Raw genomic sequence first — 24,559 nt, forward strand, 5'->3', positions numbered from 1 at the left:
GATAGACTTGGAATTTGGTGCTTTATCTAATGTTCCAGAGGCTATATCCCAAAGGGTTATTTTAATAACTTAGGAAAATAGTCAAATGAAGCCCTTGGAAATTAAATTTTCCCCTCACTAAAGAATAAAGAAAAAACTTGAGAACACTTAAGTCAAAATATGTCTACCTATAAAGTATACAGACTATATATGAAGGTGTCTATTTACTTAAACAAACACCAAAATATATACATTCAGTTGACAGTTTCCTCAAAGACATTTAATGCTTTAAATCTGAGGGCTGTATAATTATTCATTGCTCAAAACACATCTGTCATTCTTCTTTTGGAGTGATTTTTAGAATTCACTTATGAACTACAGAAAATCTGTTTTGGTCATGCATTCTACATATATATATGCTCATACACAAAACTGTCAAACCTTACTTATTTCTACAGAAGTGCTTCAGAGTAAAGAGTCTAAACGTAACTTCCATTTTGTTAAACATGTTTTCATGTTTATGTAAGAATATAAGTATTTTGGAATTTCTATACATTCATGTTCATTAGAATGGCATGATGCTGAGGGAGTCAGATTGAATCAATTGTATCTGGGAGCTGGCCACAAAATCCAGCCTGCTTTCTACTCCAAGCTAGTTATAGAAAATGCAAGCATTCCTCATACTGCCCAAGCAGAAGGAAGTGTATCACTGTTTGCACTTACATAGAGTTCAGACTAAGAACTTGGAGACAGAAAATGACCAATCAAAAGTGCCAGGGCTGGATGATGGCTCAAATGGTAGAGCACTTGCCTCGGAAGTGCAAGGCCCCAAGTTCAAACCTCAATACCACCAAAAATAAAAAGTTCCAGAACTCATACATGGATTTTGCCAGTACTTTCACATCTAGCCTTATTGTAGAATATCTGGCCCAACCAAATATACTGATGGCTATAGTTTGGATTTTGAATGTCCCAAGGCCCATGTGTTGAAGGGTTGGTCCCCAGCCTGTGGTGCTATTGGGAGATGGTGGAACCTTTAGGAGGTTCATCACCATTTCCCTCTTTTATATAAGTTGTTTGCCTCAGGTATTCAATCAGCATTAGAAAACTGACCTGCACACTGAATTTTTTTTATTATTAGCATATTATTGTTGTACAGGGGTACACTGTGACATTTACATAAAAACTTACAATGTACCTTAACTAGATTTTATCTCTTTTTTCTTTATTCCCTCTTTCCCTTCTTAGAACAATTTCAGTAGGTTTTGTTCTATTTTCATATACGAGTACAAGACATTTCCACCCATGTTCACCCTCCCTCACCCTTCCCCCATGCCCTCCCATTCCCACTGGTACCCACCTCTGGTACCTGTCCTTCTTTATAAAAAAATATATATTTTTGTTAGTTTATAGTAGTTATACAGATGGTTTTTTTGTTGGGACATTTTCCATATATACATATAGTATACTCAGAACTGGTTCATTCTCTCCCTTATTTTCCCTTCTACCCCATTCCCCTTCTCATGTTGTCTTCAACAAGTTTCAATGTTCCATATTCAAACTTGAACAGAAGTACATCATCCATATTCACCCTCTTTACTTTCGTCATTTACCATCCCATTCCTGCTAGTGCGCTCCCCCTAGAATGACCTGTTTTATGTTTTTGTCCTAACAGCTATTTTTTTTAAAGAAGTAAAGTTGAGGTCCAAGAATCTGCCTTCTTAAACTGCCCAGGTGATTGTGATTATGACTGCAGCCTGAATGAAGAGATAGGATTTTCATTATACAGACAAAAGCTCCAAAGTGGGACAGATCTGGAAGTAGTAGGCAATGCTCTGATTCAACCTAACACAGTGATCTTCCAATTATATGTCACCAAACCAGTGATTAAAGACAACAACTCGCTAATCCAGTGGATGCATATGAAAGTGTGATGTACTGTTGCTCTATAATAGTGCAAACAAGCCTCCATACCCAACCAAGAGATTAGAACATTACTGGGAAGGGCACGCTATTCTAGTTTACATCACCCTTTGACAGACCTGGCTCATGGTTCTTTAACAATAAACTGCCAGCTCCATGTAAGTCCATTCAGCAAGCTGACAACTCAATTCAGAATGAATTAACTTGTAAACCCTTAATCAGAGCTGGACATGAAAAAAGTGGAAAAGGTAGCTGTTTATAATAATATTAGAGAGAAATGTGTGGCCACAAAATACTCATCCAGCCTAATAGCTTAGATGTCACATTAGAAATGTATTTCTTTACTTTAAATATTAGTCTTCATATCAGTAGCAAGTGCTCCTGGGAGGGGAAGGAGTTGAGACTTATTGACCATGTACAACTGAAAATAAAAGATCTGACCAGATTCTTTCTTGAAATGAAGGGCTATTATAGACATGAGAGATATAGATTTTAATTCTTAGAAAAGGGATATATGAAAGTAAGAAAAGATTGTCATAGAGGAGGCTGGGTTCTCCAAAGACAAACTCCACAGTTGCCCTTAGATCCAGTCCTGCCATGAAGGATGATACGATAATGGATGCTCAAACTAGCTTTAGCAAAGTTAGAAGACTTTCATTCGGAGGGTTTTATAACAGGCTTTTTGTTTGTTTGTTTGATTTTAGAGACAAAGTTTGCCAAGACAAGGCCAAAAACAAATTATTCAAGAGCAAACTTCATCCAAAAAGGTAAAGGCAAAGTTCAAAGGAAATTACAACTGGAACTGTCAGATATGTGCTTTCCATAAGCACTGTTGGCAACAGAAATCATTCTGGCAATACAGAGACCCACATGTAAATTATCCTGTTCAATTTTTCTTGTGAATTGCAAAGGTGATAGTAATAGCCTACATTACTATGTACTAAGGACTGTTCTAAGACCTTTACTTGTATTAACTCATCCAACTGTCACAGTAAATCTATAAGGTAGATTACAAATAGAATCTTCATTTCACAGATAAAGAAACTGAGGCATCTAAAGGTTGAGTAATTTGCTCAAAGTCACACAGATAGTAAATGATAAAGATGGGGTTTAGAGGCAGTATTAATACAGGCAATTATTAAGAGTAATTATACTCTTAATTACTCATACTCCACAGAAGACATTTAAAATAGTAGTCTAGACCAACCATTTTACACATAAATGTTTTAAAATCCAGGTGACATTGCATCTGTAAAGGAATATGGCATAACAAAATGCATTGAAATCCGTTGAATAAGAGGGGTGGGGTAAGAGTACAGAAAAGTAATAAAGGGGGTTCATCTGACTAAAGTACAATATATTCACAGCTGAAATACCATTGTAAAACCCCTTTAACAATGAATGTAGACTTAAAAATGAAGGACAGGATTGCAAAACAGGTCCTTTAAGGGAGCGGGTATTGTGGGAGGGGGCAGAGGGAATGAGGAGATAAAGGAGAGTGAATATGGTCAATGTGTTTTATATACTTACATGGAATAGAACAAAACCTGCTGTAATTTTTAAATGGGGTGGAGAGGGATAAGAGGAAGAAATGGTGGGGGTGAACCTAACTTGCACATTGCAAGCATATATAGAAATGCTCCTCCCATACAACCAATATATGCTAATAAAAATTTTTTAAAAAGTAAACTTCTACTATACAGCATCAGACACAGTAACTAGAATTTTATGGAATACTAGCATTGACTAAATCCTTAAAAAAAATCCAGGTCATGTCAAAATACTTTTAAATATTTTATTAACATGTATTAATTGTACATGTTAACATTTGGTGTGATTTTTCAACACAAACATAGAGTATATAATGATCAAATTCAATCCTCCTCTAATGACCCCAACCTTTATTTTAGCTTCCACATATGATGGAGACCATGTGGTATCTGTCTTTCTGTGTCTGGCTTATTTCACTTAATGTACTGTCCTCTATTTCCATTCATTTTCCTGCAAATGACTTTATGTCTTCTTTATAGCTGAATAATTTTCATTGTGTATATATACCACATTTTCTTTATCCTAGGCTGATTCTGCATCTTTGTTATTATGAACAGTGCCACTATAACTGTTGGCATGCAGGTATCTTTTTGGTGTGCTGATTTTATTTCTTTGGAAATACACCTACGAGTGGGAATGCTGGATCATTTTTTGAGGACCTTCCATGTTGTTCTCCATAACAGCTGTACTAATTTTCATTCCCACCAACAGTGCATAGGACTTCTTTTTTCCACATCCTCCAGAATTTGTTATTTTGGGGGGTTTTGATGTTTTTTTAATATAATAGTCACTCTAACTGGCTGGATAAGATGATATCTCACTGTACTTTTGATTTATATTGCTTTGGTGGCTTGCTAATTATATTGAGCACTTTTTCATATTTTTGTTGGCTACTTGAATTTTTCCTATAGTAAAGTGTCATTCAGATCATGTGCCCATTTTTAATTAGATTACTTGATTTTGTTAAGTTTTTAATTCATTTTGTATTTTATAAACTAATCCTTTGTCAGATGAATAGTTGGAAAATATTTTCTCCCATTCTGTAAGGTGTCTCTTCACTCTGCTGATTGTTACCTTCACTGTGTTTTTTCCTTTAGGTAACCTCCTTTATCTGTTTTTGCTTTTGTGCTTTATATCCCAAAATTGCCTACACCAATATCTTGAAGTGTCTCTCTGTTCTTTTCATAGTTTCAGCTCTTACACTGAAATCTTTGATCCATTTTGAGTTGATTTTTGTTTAGGGTGGGGACCAGGATCAAGTTTCAATCTTCTACATATGGATATCCAGTCTTCCCATTACCACTTACTGAAGAGGCTGCCCTTTTCCCAATGTACATTTTTGGTGACTTTGTCAAGAATCAGCTGGCTGAAAATGTGTGGGTTTATTCCTGGGATCTCTATTCTGTTCCAATGGTGTATGTGTGTGTTTATGCCAGTATCATGCTGTTTTGTTTACTATGGCTCTATAGTATGTCTTGAAATGAGGTTTTGTGATGCCTCCAGCTTTGTTCTTTTTGTTCAAGATTGCTTTGGCTATTCAAGGTCTTTCGTGTTTCCATATGAACTTTAAAAAAATATATGGGAATAAATTTAACCAAGGAAGTGGAAGACCTCTACAATGAAAAATATGAAATGCAGACAAAAGAAATTGAAAACACAAAAAAAGGGAGATCTCCTCTTTTTATGAATTAGAAGAATTAATATCATTAAAATGTCCATACCACCTGAAAAGTTTACAATGCAATCCCATCAAAGTAACAATAATATTCTTTACTGAACTAAAAAAAATTAGACTGTGTTCTTAAAATGCCCAAAAAACATGGATTCAAATTTTTAAGCCCTTTTAGAAAACAATTCTGTATTTAGTCTGATGTGAGTGATCAGGGTTAGAAGAACATTCTCCCATTGATATTGAAGAAACTTTTCGATTTCAAAGTTTCAAGTTTCAGACTCTTATTTCAAGTGGATGAATAAAAAAGGGAATAAACTAGAGAGAGATCTTCTGGTTGGGAAAAAGTCATGAGGATTCACATTGTGAGTAAGAGGACTTGCAGCATGGTGCCCTTTTCATAACATCATGAATCAGAATAGAAAATCAAATAGAACAATTTGGAAGCTCAGATCAGAGAAATGAAAGCTTATTTAATGAGAAAATAACTATCTGGTAGCTAAGTTCTATAAAAAAGAACTATTGTGCACACCAAGGATGATCAAGTCCAGAGGAGAGGGTTATGAACTTAACACTTGATAAATAGGATAATGCTTTCAGGACCATGGACAGAACCCACAGCCTTCTGCTGGCCAAAAAGGCTTAAGGTGGGTTGGTCTTCTTCAGTTTTGATTAGGCTAATCAGTTCTCTACAACACTTAAAATTTTAGAGAAACAGTACTGAACTGATGTTTTATTTCTTCAAATCTTGTTACAAGTGCACACAGAAGAATATACAAATGAATGGAAAGCCCATTAAAATCCTGGTGTTGGAAAAGGAATCTAGCATTTATTGTGTGAACCTGGACATAGAGCATTTACATGTTGTCTGAATGGTAGCTTCAATATAAATTGCATGTTAGAGTTGAGGTGGGATGCACCAAATTATTATATACACAAGTAAATAATGACATGCTTGCTACTATAATAGAAGAACCCTAAAATCTCACTAGCTTAACTAAGAAGTACATATGTTGCTCACTAAAGCTCAACTAGTTACTAAGACAGGAGAGGTGCTGTTCCTTTCATTTAGGGACTCAGACTTCTCAAGGCTTTGTCATCTTCAAACCTTGCTTTCCAAAGGCACCCAGAGTGTTAGCATTCAAATAAAAGATAGATGAAACTAGATCCCAAAAGAGAATTTATGGGAAAAACATGGAAGTGCAATATATCACTTGTTACCCCCACATCACTGGCCAGACACATGGTCATGCCAAACTGCAGACACTGCTAGGGGAAAAAGCCCTGCTGTGTACCCATAAGGAAAGGAAAATAGATGGAATGAGCAGATAGATACTCTTTGATCAATGGGCAATCATTCGACCAACAATACAATGTAAAGTATAGTGTGGCAAAAAATTTAAAGGAATGCCACCCTTTCAAACTATTATCTCCCTCTAGTCCGGGGGATTAAAATTTTAAAGAACAAAAGAAAAGGTCTTGCCAAAAGGTGAATTGTGCTATATCTTGCTCTCCAGCACCGTGTCCAAGGCCATCAATGTCATTAGAGAGATACAGATTGGTTGTGCTGGGCGATCACTAGCACTTACACTTTCCTTTGCCCACCTAGTAACTTCTATGGATAAAATACTGGTCAGCATATCATCGCCATAAAAAATACCTGAGACAATTAGCTTATAAGAGAAAAGGTTTATTTTGATTTATAATTTTGGAGATTCAAGCCCAAGATTGGGCAGACCCATTGCTTTGGGCTCCTGATGGGAATGCCAGATAGTAATGGCAGGGAGTGTATGGCAAAGCAAACCGTTCACCCATGGCCAAAAAGCCAAAAGGAAGAGGAAGGTGCTGGGGTCCCACAATCCCTTTGAGGACATACATCCAATGATCTAAGGACTTCCCACAAGGGCCCTTGTTCTAAAGGTTTCACCACTTCCCAATAGTGCTATGCTGGGGACCAAGACCTCACACATGGGCCTTTGGGGGAAATTCAAGATCCAAATTACTACAATAGGGAAGAGTTAAAAATAGGAAAAACACACAGGCACAAAATAATCCACCACTGTGAGACAGCCTCCCAGAATGTGGTGACTGAAAGAACACAGGCAAAGGCAATATTCCTGATCTGGTCCTACTCTTCATTAGTCAAACAACTGTTTAACATTTTTGACCCTTGTATCATCCATATATAAAATGGGAATCATCCTATACATTCCTATACATGCCACACACACACTGGTGAGGTGGCTCAGGGTTTATTGTTTTTAGTAAGTGTTGATGAAAGAATATGATTGAGAAAATAAGCAACTCCTGAAAGAACGAGTAGGTGATCAAAAATTATGGAGGGAACAACAGGCTAAGCCTATGTACTGTGATAGTTATGGAAGAAAGAAGCAGTGATGTAACACTGATATAACAGAGGAAAATTGTGTGTTAAAATGTTTCTAAGAGCCTGAAAAAACAAAATTGGTTATGACACCCATCCTGAAAAAAAATTTTATAGAAATTCAGGACCTACTTCCTTACAGATAGAATCAAACATATTCTCAGACACAAACCAAATAGGTAAAGAAAAAACCCAAAAAGTTGAGTGCAATCACAGGAAGCAGTGACTGGCTTAGTCCCCCTCCATTTCTGAGTAGAAGACAAAGATGAAGTTGTGTCTCACCTGCACTACTAACTTGAAACTATTACTCTGTCTTTAACAGTTACATAGTTTTTCTTAGAATTTTGAACCTTTACAATCCTCAAGGAAGAAATGAAAGAGATTAATGGCATGTACACCTCCTCAAAAAAAAAAAAAAAAGAGACCTGCAAAGCAATTGCCTATAAATGCAGCTCATAACTTTTGCACAACAGCCAGGACTTCTTTTTTCCATGAAAGAAAGGTTTTCTGCCTTTAATTGCTACATTAATTGTAGAAAATATTCGCTCAGGGATTACCAGAAATTTTGAAGGTTTGTTTTCCAGAGAAACTTACAATATAATAAACAAAGTACACTATTTCTGCACCACCATAGGTCTTCAGTCACTGAATCAGAGGCTCTGAAATGCAAACACAGTGCGGCATTTTTAGGATGACAAGGCAAGAATGTGGCTATTTAGCCTGAAAATAAAGCAGCTTTATCTCAAAAAATGACCTGAATGTCATCAGAGCCAAAGCACCCTAAAATTCTAATTACAGCAGTGCTATTACATGAAGCACTGCAGAAACCATTGGTTAAAGGACCCCTACCAAAGGAAGCAACCAAAGAGGGTTGAGAATGAACAGCCCTGACTTTTTAAATGGAACCTTTCTAAACTTTCCTGAGCAACATACTTCATTCAAGCCATAGTACGTCACATTCCAGCCGATACCTGAGAACAAAGTATCTTAGAATGTCCAGCAATCACCAGCCACTTAGTGCTTAGAACAGATAGGCTACTCTGACCAGAATTCATTTTTATAAAGCAAAACGCAAAACCACTATCATAATAGAATGCAGTTAGGCTCACTCCCAATCCTGTTTCCCACTGGGAATCCTGCTTCCCATTAAATACTTAATAATAATGATAAGGTGCAAAATGTTACAGAAACTCTTTTTAAAAGCTTAAAGCCCTTTGCTCAAGAGCGAGATGATTGTTAACTTACATCAAGAAAGATTATCTCAGATTTTTACTCCCTGTCCCACCTAAAATGTGTTTCTTGCTGGGCCATGTTTCTTTCCTTCCACCTTTCTCTCTACTTTCCTTCCTGCTTCAACCTCTAAGGTCATTCTCCCATCTCTTTTTTTTTTGGCATCATCCTACAAATATACTTTCATTTCTCTAATTAAAAAAGCATTGTAAGTCTCTCTTGACCTAACTTTCTCAGTTCAGCTATTGTGCCTTTGTTGACATTATACCAAAAGTCCTTTAAACATTCTATACTCGTCTCCAAGTCCTCTCCTCCTCCCAGCCACTCTTGAACTCACTTCAGTAAAGGTGACTTCCAATGCTGAAATCAATGATCTCCACATTGTGAAACCGAAAGCTGTAGTCTCGGTTCTCATCTTGCCCCACCAACTCACAGCATTCCACACCATTAGTCACTTCCTCCTCCTTCTTACATGTTCTTCACTTGGATTCCAAGACAGCATACTTTCCTAGTTCCCTTCTCACCACTGGCTGTTCTTCTCAGTATCTTCTGCTGACTCCTCCTTATCTCCATGGGCTCTTTAAAGCCAGGGTGCCCCAGGGCTTCATTCTAGGACATCTTCTCTTCTCAATCTGTGCTTACTCTTTAAGTGATCTCATCCAGTTTCATGACTTGAAGTACCATGAGCTGATGACTCCTCAACCCGCCTCCCCACTGAGACTTCTCCCCTTAACCCAGACCTATACAGATGCCAACTGACTCGGCTTCTAAAGGCATCTAATAGTAGCATGTCCAAAATAGTGGGTCTCCAAAACAAGATCCTCCTCTACACCTGTCTATCACAGTTAATGGCAACTCTGCCCTGCTTGCTTTTCATGTTGAAACCTTAGTGCCATCTTTGATACCTGTTTTTACTCACTTGCCATGCTTCTGGTCCATCAACCAATCTTCACAGCGTTCCTTTCAAAATACAACCAGAATTCAATCTCCTCTCCCACCATCCTAATTCTAGTCGCCATCTACACAGGCTGGTCTCCTTGCTTTTAAACATGCCCCACAGTAATCTTATTAACTCAGCAAACCAAGTGGTTCTTTTGAGCCATTAATCTGATCATATCACTCCTATTCTCAAAACCTACCCATCTCACTCCTTCTGTGACTTTATGTAAGGTACTTATTTACTTCTCTGACCTCATATGTAACTTCAAGCCCTCTCACTTGTTCTACCTCATCAGTTGGTCATTTTTGGCTTTCTCCAATATGTTAGCTATTCTCTCACATCAGGGCCTCTTCCCCCATTACTCTCTCTACCTGAAACATTTTTCCCCCAGATATTACCCATAACTAGTTCCTCACATAATTCATGTCTTTACTAAAAAGTAAAGTCCCATTGAGGGACCAATCTACTACTTCACATTTCCTATTCCTTTCCCATGTTTTGCCTTTTCTCCTTAGCACTAATCTTATTTAAGGTATTGCACATTTTATTTATCTTCTTATGTTTTATGCCACCGGAATATAAGTTTCATGAGGGCTTTGCCTATTTGGTGCTTGACTATACCTTATGTCCCATCCTGGCAAATAAAGTATTTACCAAATACTTACTGAATAAGTGATGATATAATCTGTGTAATTTATCTATGCATCATAAAGAAGAAGCACGTAGTAGAAATTGTCATTCCACTGGAAAAAGGCACCACTGTCTCCTATGCCATTCGGGCCTCAGCCCAGCTAGACTCTACATGTCCCCAGCCCTCTAGTCAAGGTGTTTGGTGCTATCTTCTGTAAATTTCCATCACCCTCCAACTCTATCATATCACTTTGTTGTCAGAGCCTTTCCCTTTCCCATTTCCTCACTGATGCTGGATCCAAACCCACCTAAGTCTCTTAAAGATTAGTGTCAGATCACAAGAAATGTTCTTTAGGTTAAAGGACAGCCAAGAATAACTATAATTGAGTAGTGTTTGAAGCCAAGAGAATTGATCTTATCTTTCACTATCTGGGACTTATTCCATTAAGGCAAACTGAATGTGCTTTTATTTCAGCTGCAATAGCGGACATTTAGCATATGCAAGTCTCTATGAAAGGACTCATCAACTTGAGAGAGTCTACTTCTTTCTTCTAAACAGTAAAGATCTCAGTTCAGGGGTATCATTGTTGTTATTCCTAAATACAATTCACTATCTGGAGATGATGTGTCTTCTGTGAAGTCATATGGTCTCTGATGCATATCTCTTTTTAGCAGCTTATTGATTTACAAGCACCCAGCCAGCCACTACAGATATGTGTAATAGAAGCTGATGCAGGCATGCTGCTGGCATAGGAGCATAAATGTCCTCCTTTGAAACATTAACAACACTGTTGACCCAAAAAGATGAAATGCCACCTTCAGTTTGAAATAAGCCTCTGGGTTGCTACTGGTTTTTAAATAAACAAGAGAGTTTCCCAGGATTAAGGTGACCTAACATTTTATAAGACTCATGTTACTGTATAACTCATGAAAGATTTTTATCATTAATTCTTACAATTAAAGCCAACCCTTCAAAACACAGATTAATTGATATAGCTATACAATGGTTACTATTGAATGTATAATATTAATTTTGACCTGTTAGCACTTTATTCAATTTCCAGCTTAACCCAGCATAGACTTAATTAATATAAATCTGGGAGTTATAGTGGTCATAGAAAATGTTTCCTTGATATGAATCATTTATTCAATCTAGTCTAGGAGCCCAAGCAATGCAGCTGCATCTATATTATCTGCTGAAATCAAAAGAATTACTCTACTTACCCAAATTAGATGGCAATGGCCTATGCCCTTAGCAGGTCTTACAGCTAAAGGAGAAATCCTTAAAACCCTGACTATGAGACGACCCAGCCTGGAAAATGGTCACTGTTATTTCCAGAAAGAACTTGCTTCTCTGTGGGACTCTGAGGAGTGAACAACTTTCACATCCATTGTTGAACTGGAACTTGATGATCTTCATAAGCAAAGATGTGTTAGTTGGCCATGACTTCTTTCTGCCCCTGTGTCCTCTTCTAGGGGATGAATACTGTCTGTGAGTAGTGTTGTTCATCAACCCCCATGGGACCATGGTGAGGATTATGGACCTTATTCTGACTGATAAACCATGGGCAGCCACCAAAGGGTTTTAAGCAAGGTGATAACATGGTTAGAGTTGTATCTGAGAAAAATTTCTCTGAATAGAAACCATTGACTAGCAATGAGATTAGAGAACAGGGAAGCCAGAGTGTTGCAAGAGTTTAGGAGATCACAACTGAAGACAGCGGCAGTACCCTGATAAGAAGCACCAGTGAATGGGAGGCAGATAATTGTCAGGTTTTCCCAGCATCACTGACACACTCGTTTTTGGAAAGTCATAGAAATGAACTAAGGTGTGAACCAGACAGGGACAATTACAATAGGCACAGTCTGTTTTCTCTGGTCATTGTCTAACCAAAATCACTATTAAAGGTTATAGCTTGAATATGAAATGTTCCCTACAGGCTCATGTATTGAACACTTGACCCCAGCTGGTAGCACTATTTTGGAAGATTCTAGTAATTTTGTAAGATGGGGTCTAGCTGGAGGAAGTAGGTCACTGATAGGTTACACCTGGTCTCCAGTAACTTCCTCTCTTTCTGCTTCCTGTCCACCATGAGATAAAGAACCTCCTCTACCACATGCTCCTGCTGCCATGGTGGAATAGTCCACCTTGCCTTGGGCGTACAATCAATGGAGCCAAAACCATGAGCCAAAATAAATCCTCCCTTTAAAGTGTTCTCTCAGGTATTTTGGTCACAGCTACCAAAAGTAACTAATACAGGAAGAGATAGGAGGCAGTTAAGTAAGTGGGAGGCATCATGGAGACCACCTGAAGACATTCCTGATGATAAGTAAGTATTGAGAAATTTGGAAACAGATCCTGAAGGAGTGGTCAGCTATCCCAGCAAAAAGACCCATGGGTAAGTATGGAAATCCTTAGATCCATGGTAGGAACAGAAATGGAGGTAAATCCATGGATGGGAGGACTGATCTGAGAAAGTCAAGGAGAGTAGACAAAGTGAACAAGGCACTCTAATTAGAGAAGTTCTAACCCAGGACAATGGGAATAGTCCAGATTTTAAATTCTCCTCTTGTAAATCAGGTGCTTTAAGAAGCTACCAACCTTAAAAAAAGGAAACAAATTCAAGTTTATCATATACATTACAAAACAATTCACGGCAGGGTTCTGTTAATAGTGAGTCTCCCTAGTCCAATGAAGTTATGAATCTTTTTTAAATGAGATTTTCAGATCTACTACATTAACTAAGTTAAACCTTCATTCATCCAACAAATATTTATTAAATTCCTATTAAAGTCCATGAATTACATCTTTGCATATATAAAACCCCATAGACAAAAAGATGAATAAGAAATAATTCAAAAAAAGGCTCAAAAAAGAAGGGAAACATATGGGGAAGCAAATGATCTGTACCAAAATGGCACTGTTGGTAGGAAGGATGTATGTTTGGTGTACCAGACCCTAAAAGAGGGAGGAGGCAGTGCTAGGATTTGGTGGGAATGAGAGACTATCAAGCAACACTAGGGGGAGGGGACTTAAATTGACTGCTAAAGGGTTACTAGGCATTGACCAGACAGACTTGTGGATGGGACCGAGACCATGAATGGATTTCCAGACAAAGGAAGAATGGTGAGAAAATGCTCCCAAGACATAAAACAGCTTCACTGGTTGGGAGTCCTTCGTCTTGAAAGAACAGAATATGCTGTTGTGGAGAAAAGTATGGAAAAGAGTAAGATCATGAGATTGAAAGGAATAGGCTCATTGCCAGACGAGTGGGGCCTTCTGTGGCCTTGGAAGGACTATGGACATTATTCCAGCTGGTGTACCCATGGGGACCCCTAAGGGTTTTAACAAAGTGACAACATAATTAGAACTGCATTCAAGAAAAATCACTCTGAATAGAAGGCACTGAAAACAGATGAGATTGGAGAATACAGAAGCCAAGCAGAGTGCTACAAGAGTCCAAGCAGTCAGCACCTAAGGACAGCATCAGTTTTAGGACCAGGTGAGGAGATGAGCGAGCAGGAAAGTTATTAGTGGTTAAAGTTATTTGTTCACTGCTTGGATGAGGAGGCCAGGAGAGAAAAGAGCCTTCAAAATGACCCTCAAGTTTCTGATTTGAGCAAGTAGACAGGCAGTGATGTCATCCCCCAAAATGGAGAAAATGAAGGAGGGATTAGTCTGGGGGCAAAAAGTACAATAGATTCTTTGGAATCCATGGTTGATTCCAGTGGACATACCCAATCAGCAAGCATTTTGAACAGTACATCTGAGCTAAGATGCCCAGCACAACTAGTTGTGAACACGAAAGAAAATGTCCATAGGCATGGACGAGAAGGTGAACAATGGAAAGAGAAAAGTGGAATCCTGGAGAATACACACAGACTGAGAAAGAAGAACCAGCAAAGGAGAGGGCATATGAGTAATGGTGCCTTGAAAGCCAAGAAAGGCTGTTTCAAAGAGAAAGGCAGTCCCAGATGGGAATGGAAGAGGGAACCAAATGTGCAAAAGATGAATGTGTGGAAGAGAAGTGCTAGACAAGGAGAGAAGTCACCACTGACTGGCATAAGTTGTCAAGAAAGAATTATCTTCTGCATCGTTTGGTGTAAACAACACATTGAGAGGGGGGAGGAAAAGGAGTCAACCTGAAAACACAGAGGTCACCTTTCCAAAGTGGAAGGTCATTCACCCAAGGAAGTGCATAACCCTGTAGAGCACAATAAATCCAGAAGCTCATCTTGGTACCTTTCAGCACAGACCTGTCCCAGGTTGCCTCAAGGCATCTTTTTCAGCCCTGTGGTTACTGAAATCCAAGTACAGAAGTTATTCTGCTTCAGTACCCCTGAAATCCCACAGGACTTTCATGATCCCTTGGTAAGGTCAGGCCCAGCTTTGGCTTTTTATAGCATTGTCAGGTGAAAATAGAGCCCTTGCTAAAATTCTAATGGGATTTTTTTTGTTCCAGCTACAGTCTGTATAAATGCAGTGGGCAGGAACAGGTCACCATAAATAGGGGCTCTTAGCTGAAATCACCTAATATTTTAAGAATAAATTACATATACATATATATATATATATAGAGAGAGAGAGAGAGAGAGAGACTTGTACCTATATATTATTCATTAACAATAAAACTATTTAAAGTTTTACTAACGTTCTCTACCCAGTGTCAAAAATGATATAAAAACTGCTAAAGAAGGAAAGTACAATCTGATTCTTTTGAAAATCAATTCTTAACCTTTTTCTTTATTAGTTCACGCTGAAGTTTTCCCCTTAGGGTTAAAATGGCCTCTAAGAAGTCTGTGTTCAGTCCCTAGTTTATCCCTACATTCAATAGCTAGTTGTACTCTGTCTTGGTGCCTTATGTATTTTAGTTTGTGTATGATCAAGTTAGCTGAAAGGATGATGTTAGTTTAATTTTCCATCCCTTAGAATTCATGTGTTTTTCTTCTCTGCAAGAAGCAGAATTCAACAAGAGGGGAGTAATTGATACATTATTCTATTTCAGCAATTAATCATATTTAAACCCTGATTTCCTCTTCTTATACCACATCAAAGGATATACAACTTAATTTAATTCTTAAGCCCTTCTTTATCGGCTACTTTCAGTGTTAGTTGTTGGTTACCTGATTGTCCTCTTTTCTAGATGCCTCTTTTCACTACTGACTTGTTACAAAAGTCAGTCACAGGTGCCCTCAAATACAATATTTTCTGAGAATTTTCTTTAAAGAAGCTGCATCCTATACACTGAACTGCAGATCTGAATAAGATGTTAGCATTTGTGTCAGAACGATAATAGTCTCCGTGAACTTGAGGTGCATGGATGCCATGTTTGCTTCAAATCTTCTTTGTATTTTAAGAAACAAAGCATCGCAGATGCTTACGAAGCCTCCTGGCACCTTCCCAACACTTTTTCTTCCCCTTTCTTGAAAAAGGTAAACACCATCCTTCATTTTGTGTTTATTAGTCCCATGCATATTTTTATAAAAGCAGTGCAAAAAAATGTTTCCATAAACATCTAATGTTGTCTTACTTGTTTTTAATTTCATATAAATGTCATCTTACACTACATTTCATTCTGCACACTACTTATTTCACTAAAACTTCTATTTATCCATGTAGAAATAAACATATTATACATACTTTAAATATACTATTATAGTTTCCCCTGTATTAATATACTATAACTCATTACCCAGTTTCTTTTTAAGGAACACTTAGGCTTTCCTTCTTGCAAATTTTTAATTTTGCCACTATAAACAGTGGTGCTATGGACATTCTCGGATGTGTTTCATGTGCTCACGAGAACCCAACCTAGAACAGAAGTGCCAGGTGACAAAGTATGCTTGTCTTCAACCTCATGGCATAGCCTGAAGTTGCTTTCCGGTGTTGGGCCACCTGTAGTGGTACATGATCTGTAGTGGCACATGAGCACAGAGCTTCTCTGAGGTAAAAACAATCCTACCCCAACTCGATCTGTGAAATACTCCACCACCTTGGAGAACAGGGGTCACGGTGCCAAACTAGATTCACTGATATAGAGATGAAAAGGAATTCAGGGCAAAACTGAATGTGCGATGCTCCAGAGCAAATAACATGTCCAACAGAGAGAGGGCCTAAATATGAAAAGCAGGGCATTTTTAAAAGCAGGAAATGATATAAATGTAGGAAGATGACCTCATATAAAGTAAATTGCCTTTTCTTGGCAAAATACTTTGACGCCAAAAAAAAAAATCAATTGAAATAATTCAGATACTGCAGTCTCCCATAAAAGCAGCAAATCTGTCAAACTTCTTTGAATGTGAACAGAAACTTGTACTCACACTAAACATCACCTGCAGACAATTCCTGGTGTCTCCTGGAAGGATCCTTTAAACACCATCTCTGTGCATACAAATTTATAAAAGATGAATATTTTTCATCCTCAAATCACCTATTCACTACCTGACTTAGATGCATATGTGCTATTGTTTTTAAATGACGTGAACAGAATATTTCTGATATGATTTATAAAAATCTGGTAGCAATGGCTGCCTCTTAGGAGAAGGTTTGTAAATCTGAGGGGCAAAGGGGAGAGGGGATGACAGTCTAGATAAGTATTACCTAGTCATTAATTAATAATTTTTAAATACGGCTAAGATTTCATCCTATCAATCCAGAGATACCTCACTATGAGCATCTTAGGATCTCACATCTGCTTTTCTGCAAAGCCTGCTCTGACTTCTCTGAAATTGTACATAGTCACCTGGACCCCCAGCTCATAAATCTCTCAGAACCAGCCATAGACTTTGTATTGTTAGTCTACTCCCAAGATGTCTTCATTTTTTCAGTTGGTTTTTTTTTTCTCTCCTTCAGAACAGGAGCTAGGGATTTCACTCAAGATCCTTGACCCCATGTAATGTGCCTGTCATAGTTGCTGTTCAACAAACATTTATAGAATAAGTACAGTGAGATGTTCTTCATTCAGTGATTTTTAAATGACCCACAAAATTCATTCATTACTTCTACTCGTTTTATATACTGGTATTCTTTAAAAGTTCTGTTTAGGGCTGGGGGAATAGCTCAGTGGTAGAGGGCTGGGGTTGATCTCCAGCATGTACACACACAAAAAAAAAATGCTTAGAAGGAAAAGAAAAAAGATTAATGCTCAAAAATGTTTAAATATAATCTTATGAGGGCAGGAATTATGTCTGTTTTATTAACTTCTATATGCTAGACATACTTGACTTGCTCCCTGGCACATAGTGGGTATTTAGTAAAAGCACTAAATGAAGAGCCTTGGCTATGAAGTATTCTATACACTGAACAGAAACCAGTTCCTTTCTCTATTAATTGTTTAAATTTCTTTTGTTATTTATTTAAATTGGAGAGTGATCTTGAATGTCACCCAAAGGTCCAGGTGTTGAAGGCTTGGTCCCATCCCAGGGCACAAGTAGGAGGAGGTAGAACATTTAGGAGACAGGGCCTACTAGAAGAAAGTTCAGTCATTGGAAGCATGCCCTTGGGAGATCCTGGGACCCTGATCCCTCACTTTCTGTTTTCTTTGCTTCCTGACTACCATGAGATGAAAAGCTTCCTCAGCCACACACACACTCCCACTGTGATGTTCTATCTTGCCACAGGCCCAAAGGCAACAGGGCCAAGTGACCATGAACTGAAGCCTCCAAAACAGTGAGCTACAACAAACATTTCCTCTTTTAATTTGATTATCTCAGGTATTTTGTTTTAGTAATAGAAAGCCAACCAATACAGGGAAAATATATTTAACAAAATGTACCATTTTAGCCATTTTTAAGTGTATAGTTCAGTGGCATTAAGTTCATTCACATTGTCATGCATTCATTACAACCTTGCTCTGTTAGGTTTCAAGGGCTGGTGGAGTGGCTCAAGTGGTAGAGTGCCTGCTTAGCAAACATGAAGTCCTGAGTTCAAACCTCAGTACCACCAGAAAAAATAATCCAGATTAGATTAGAAAAGAATCCAGATTAGATTTTTAAAATTTTACCCCAATCTGTAAAATGGCATTTCAAATTATTAGAAAAAGAAAAGGTTAATTTTTATTACATGATTGCATAGTGGTAAGGAATTTGTTGCTTGGCTTTCTGCCTCTTCCTATTACAAATTAGCACCTAGGGAGAATCTCTTTGGAAATGTCTCTTTCTCCATCTTGCCCTCTTGTTCACTTGCTCTCTCTGCCCCTCCCTCATTTTCCCACTCTCCTCTTTATACTCTCTCTCAACCATGTACCTATTATCTACTCTGTGTCACCTAAATTTAACTTTCTCATCACATTGTAGAGTATAAAACAGCTTGGACTTCTAGAATCGAAACTTATTATCTGATATATGAGGAAACAAAGTCCTGTTTAACAATGTATGCATCTCCCAAAAACACGAGACATCCAGTGAAGACGTTAGGATAATTTTCCCTTCTGTTTATCCATGGAGTTACTGACTTCTTCTGAGTATTTTTTGGAGCAATAAGTTACAAAATATATGCATCTATACAAACATTGGGACTCTAATGTTTAATACCTAGATGTAGATATGAAGGCGGGAGGGTCAAAGGGTCAAACTATCCAGACCAGCATCCTTCTCAAAGGCCCAGAATTACCTAAATAGCAGGAAAAGCAAAATATTTTCAACTGAATCCAAAGTGTAATATATAGAATTAATTTTCTAATTGACCCTTACCAACCTACCATTAAAAGAATAACAAACTGACCTTTTAAAGCAGAAATAAGGCTCTTGACTTTGACTCAATGAAAGAGTTCACTGTTGATTTCTGATTCAGTTGACCTCCTGAGCAAGAGCCTGATCCACTCACACAAGACAATCAACTCGGGAAACTGAGCTAGAGTATAAGCTTCCTTAGGACAAGGACCACTGGTCTTTGTCCCATCCAACTACCTCTTCCACTACTACCCCAAACTCCTAGCAAAGAGCTCTTCACACATCAGAGCTCAAATGCATCTCTTGCCCCAGCCATGCCTTTGCCCCAAGTCACTGAGCACCCTCCCTAATCCTCAACTCAATCTGGTTGCTTGTGTTGAGGATCATGAGGGGTAGGAGTGTGCCTAAAAGCATGTTTACTTATTGCATGCAGGCACACATTCAACAATTATGCATAGGGATGCATGGCATGTACAAAAGACCTCAAGTGTCTGTATAGGTTTGTCTGTGAGCAAGCAGGTATGTCATAGATTTAAGTTTTTTAATCAATGGTCAAGCAGTTTTTTAGGATCTGCTAATAAGTACAAAGGCCAATATGTGTTTTACCTATTAAACAGCTCCTCCCCTTCAGGAATGTGGGACCTTCTTCATGTTTGCCCCCTCTTTTCCCAGAGCACCCCAAGCCTCAAACTAAAACTAACAGAACATTGTCATTTTTGGCTTATTTGTTTTTCCCCTTTGTGCTTCCTAAGTGTAAAGACACTTCAGGGCACTCACTATCTTATGCTATATACTGTGATTCATTTATTAGTTATTGTTTTCATTCTACAGATATTTATTGTGTCTTTCCTCCCCACCCCAAACCCAGAATGTCAGCTTCTTCATTTCGTCCAACACGGTACCTGATGCCCAGCCCACAGGCACTCAAGAATACTTGCTGAATGATTACTTCCTTTATACCTATAAAACCTGAGCATCTACTACATTGAGCAAAGTAAATCCCAATACTGATGTGGCAAGATGAAAGAGAACTTCTGTCAGTGAGCCTCAAAGCAAAGTACATGAGCCACTTTAATTACCTTTGTTTAGAATATAGATGCTGAAAGAATGACTTTCTTGGGTGGGGGTAGGGGGGAGAAATGACCCAAGCCTTGTATGCACACATGAATAATAAAACAACAAAAAAAAAAAAGAATGACTTTCTTTTTTTATTTTGGGGAATCAATACACCAGTCTCTTCACTCACCCCTGCCCTCACAGATTCCATAGAGACAGTGGATATGGGTAAATTCCCAAGCCTGAAGCCACAATTCAAATTCTGACACCTCCACTTAGTAATAGTGCATTCTCACAAGTTATTTGACCTTTGTGCATCTTGGTTCCCTCTGCTATACAATGGGAGTTAAAAAATAATATTAAGACTACCTGCCTCAGTGTTATAATGAACAATAAATAAATGATTACACATAAAGTTCTGAGTTCCTAGTATCAAATTTACATTATTATTAATTTCTTTCCCACTCAGTTAACTTTGTAATTTGTTTTGAATGAAGTCAGGGAGAGGAAAAGAAGGGAAGAAGGGAAAAGCATGTGAGAATTCTGTGAGTAGATGGAAAACTAACAAAATATGGATTTAGTATACATGACCATGAACTAAAACTTTCTGCCTCAAACATTCAAAGTATAAAATATTATTCTTGAATTTAAGCTGAAGTGACCATGTAATTAACCTCATCTGAAACAAAGCATGTACGTGTTCCTTTTAGAGGGTTTAGGCTCTCTGTAGTGCTATCCCAAAGAACTTTCTCTGATGTTGGGATCATTCACTGGAATCTTCACAGTCCAAAATGACAGCCACTAACTACATGTGGCATTAAGTATTTGTAATGTGGCCAATGCATTCAGTAAATGAATTGTTAAATTGTATTTAATGTTGGCTATTTTAAATTTAAATACCACATATAGCTAGTGGCTACCCTGATGACCTACTCAGTTATAGGGGATTTGATATTCAGCTCCTTATTTCGGTCCTGGCCTGCTCTCCAGCTCCTCATCTGCTCCTCCCCTTGCCCCAGAAATCAGATCTTCAAGCCAAACTGCTGTTTCATACCTCCATGGCTCTGCAGACACTGGCCCCTTTGCCTGAAATGTCCTTCCTACCCACCTCCAAACCTTATCACCATCTTCTTCAGATTTCATTTCCTCAAGACAACTTTCCCTAATCCCCTTGTCCCACCCCATAGCTGATACAATCTGCCATTGCCTCCTCTCTGTTTCTCTGAATCTGTTTTGATGGCTGTGCTCATCACCCTGTGGTGACATTGAGTCTTCAAGAATTTTGAGGCCCATGTCTTATTCATTCCTTCTTCCTAGTGATGTGCGTCAATATGTCACATAATACATGTGCAGTAAACATTTGCTGATTACATTATTAAACTTTAAATATGCACAATATTTCATTAAAATAATTTTTGGGGTACTGACAACCATTATGTGACTAAGGAAACTGTTGGGGCCAAAGTGTATTATAAGGCAAATTTTCAAATAATAAGGTTTTAGGGGATCAGTTGAAGATCCATTTATTTCAAACCCTATTAATATAACATTTCAGTACAAACCAAAGCACATAACCTAACCTACAGCCCTCCTTCAGGCCTGGAAGTATCCTGAATTTCTTACCTCATCTGTCCCCAGCACCTACAGTGCCTGTTCAGGGAGACAGGGATGAGGTTTCGAAGCAAGAAGACAAGAGTTCCTGATTTAAGACTCTTCACAGACATAGTCATATGAGATCTGGGATTAATCTATCCTTTCTGCACCCTATATCCAATCCTACCTCCAAAAAGGAAATCATCAAAACCTTACAGAACAGAAAAAATAATGACTTCGGGTGATGTGTGTCTGCTCAGTGACATACATTATCCAAAAAGAATTGAGTATGTCCCTTATTTCTGGGCAAGCTTTTATCAAGAAATCTTTCTGTATCTAGTCTGATAGCTACACCTTCATTCTTTAATCATGGTTTTCCATATAATCTTTTATTTGGATTTCTCACCAAATTATTCCTATAATTAGAATTAGGTCTTGATAGATGCATTTTTGTAAACCTAATTTTTATGAGATCTGATGAATATATTTTACAAATGTTTGTCTTTTCTGCCCTCTAGGAACTTACAATTCAATAATGGAAACAAATAAATAAACAATGCTCTCTATTTGTGGGTACATCCATGGCAACAGGGCACTGAAAACCTGGATTTCAGAAAGAATGAATCCACCCTGTATAACTATCATTTACTAATAAAAACATGTTTTTAAAAAGAACATGAATCCAAAAGACCTTATCTTCAGATCAGATATATATTTGACTTTTGTTTTCTTATTAATTTGGTGATTTTATTTTATTTTAAAATGCACAAACAGTACCTTCTAATATAATGAACACTGATTTAACAAATGACTGAGTTCTTTAGATCATTTAGATAAATTTCTCATTTTTCCATAATATTGATAGATTTTAAACAATCTTTTCTCTGGTTTTCCTTCCCCCTTGCCCAAACCTATCTCCCAGAATTTTAACAGAAGATGCCTCAAAAAAGACAAAGTTCTGAGACACCTTTTAAGGCTCCTAATGATGTCCTAAATTTACACATAGGGATATCAATTTATTTTTAACCAACTTATAAAGTTGACCCATCTAGGAGAAACACTGTGTCTAAAAATTATGTTCTCTATGTATTGGAATTGCCTGTGAATTCTCTAAATATAAGATGCACTTATTTCCAAAATTCATCTATGCTGCTTGGAAAAAGGAAGCTCTGGTTTTCAAAGATGATTTTTTTGAGGTTAAAAATGAAGATAGTAACCTTAGTATTTGTAAGGTTGGCATGCCATCTATCTCAATAACACCTAACAAGAATGTCAAATGGACGGAAACAGCCATGGTAAGCAGGTGTTTTGCAGCTGACAGTGATTGCTGTATTTGGGGTGATGGGGACCAGCATTTCCATTCATTCCTGTGAAATGCAATCCCTTGCCAACTTGAGGTATCAGTGTATTCAGTTCCCCTGCTGTGAGTGTCCATTTTCAGTTGCTGCAATTAAAAATCAGTCGATACAAACTCAAAATGTTGTGCATTCTTCCCCTATCCCTTTCCCTGTCACTGTGTTTCCAGCTTCACCAGAAGAACACGTCACTATGGTAACCAATCCCTCTGGTGCACAGACCAAGTCAACCTTTCTAGTCAGTTTGCCAAAAGGAGTACCACAGAATCAGAGCTCTGGATGGAGCCACAAGAAGCCTTGAATTCCATCCCCTCTTCTTTAAGTGAGGTCAACCAATACCAGACACAGACTATCTGTCTCATTCTATAATGTTCAAGAAAGGAAATTCAAGAATGTCCTTCAGCAAATCCTACCAGCATTTACCAGTCATTACTGACATGAATTCTCCCCCCACATTTCAGCTAACTTCCTACCATTTCATTTTAAAGAAAGTGGAAAATGATGGGTAAAATAACACCTTATAAATCTTAAGTGTTGTGAAACCACTCACTGTCAAAAACGTTCTACTTCCTCTAGTTTTCCTACTTCTCAGTCCAAGTCCAAGTTGCTCTCTTCTGGAATCCCCTAACATCCTGAATGTCTTTACAAAGTTGCAGAGCTCCACATGGGTCACCCTGCTCTAGTAAGAGCCTGGTCATGAAGAAGATGGGATGCTAGTAGTATGAACACACCCATAACTAAGTCAACTGAAATCCATAGTCATTCTAAAGAAGCCACACAACAAACACCAGGATGGATTCTCTCTCCAGACCTATCTCACTTCCAAAATGTGAACTGGCCTATGAGACCCTGCCAATTGTTTGTCATTCTTAAACAGTATACTTTGTTTTCTCAAGTTAACAATTTTTACAGAATTTTTTTTTTACATAAACCCACATTTTTTTTCAGTGGTACTGGGATTTGAACTTGGGGCTTTGTGCTTACCAGGGAGGCACTCTACCACCTGAGCCATTCCACCAGCCTTAAGTTAACAATTCTTTCTGATCAATTTCAACACATGTGTAAATCAAAGCATATCAAGTTTCCATAGATTATTTTAAAACATCAGCAATTTTACGGTATTATAATAAGAGGTGCTAAGAATTGCTCTAAGTCTTGGCCTTGAAGCACTTTGCAAATAATAGCAAGGTGACAAAAATGGATGTCACCTTGACATCACCATTTAATAGTTGAAGAGAATGAAACATGGGGAGAGGGAGAAGCAAGATCACAAAATTTACACATCTTCCCAGGGCACAACCACCATAGAAGAGAACATATTCCTTCTTCTGAGCAACATTAACACATGTCACATCAAACAACATTTCAGTAGGCTGATGGAACAGGATGGCCTCCAGCATATAAATCATACAAGATCTATACTTTGCATCAAATAAGTACAATTTTTAATTTAAGTACCATATTAAATTATCAAATTTTATCATTAGCAAACACAGCCTGTTTCCTGTTTTAGGTAGACTTTCTTCTGAAAATGGTAATTTTTTTCCTCTGAAATGCCCACTTTGGTGTTATGTTAGAGG

At 37.9% G+C, this 24,559-nt stretch overlaps 1 protein-coding gene across 1 annotated transcript in view; it reads right to left on the reverse strand.

Moving 5' to 3' along the window:
- Tmem178b (transmembrane protein 178B) overlaps positions 1 to 24,559 on the reverse strand; it is a 378,518-nt gene that overhangs the window by 352,615 nt on the left and 1,344 nt on the right. The window lies entirely within an intron of this gene.

This window comes from Castor canadensis, chromosome 2, assembly GCF_047511655.1.
Source record: "Castor canadensis chromosome 2, mCasCan1.hap1v2, whole genome shotgun sequence".
In the NCBI taxonomy this organism is placed as follows: domain Eukaryota; kingdom Metazoa; phylum Chordata; class Mammalia; order Rodentia; family Castoridae; genus Castor; species Castor canadensis.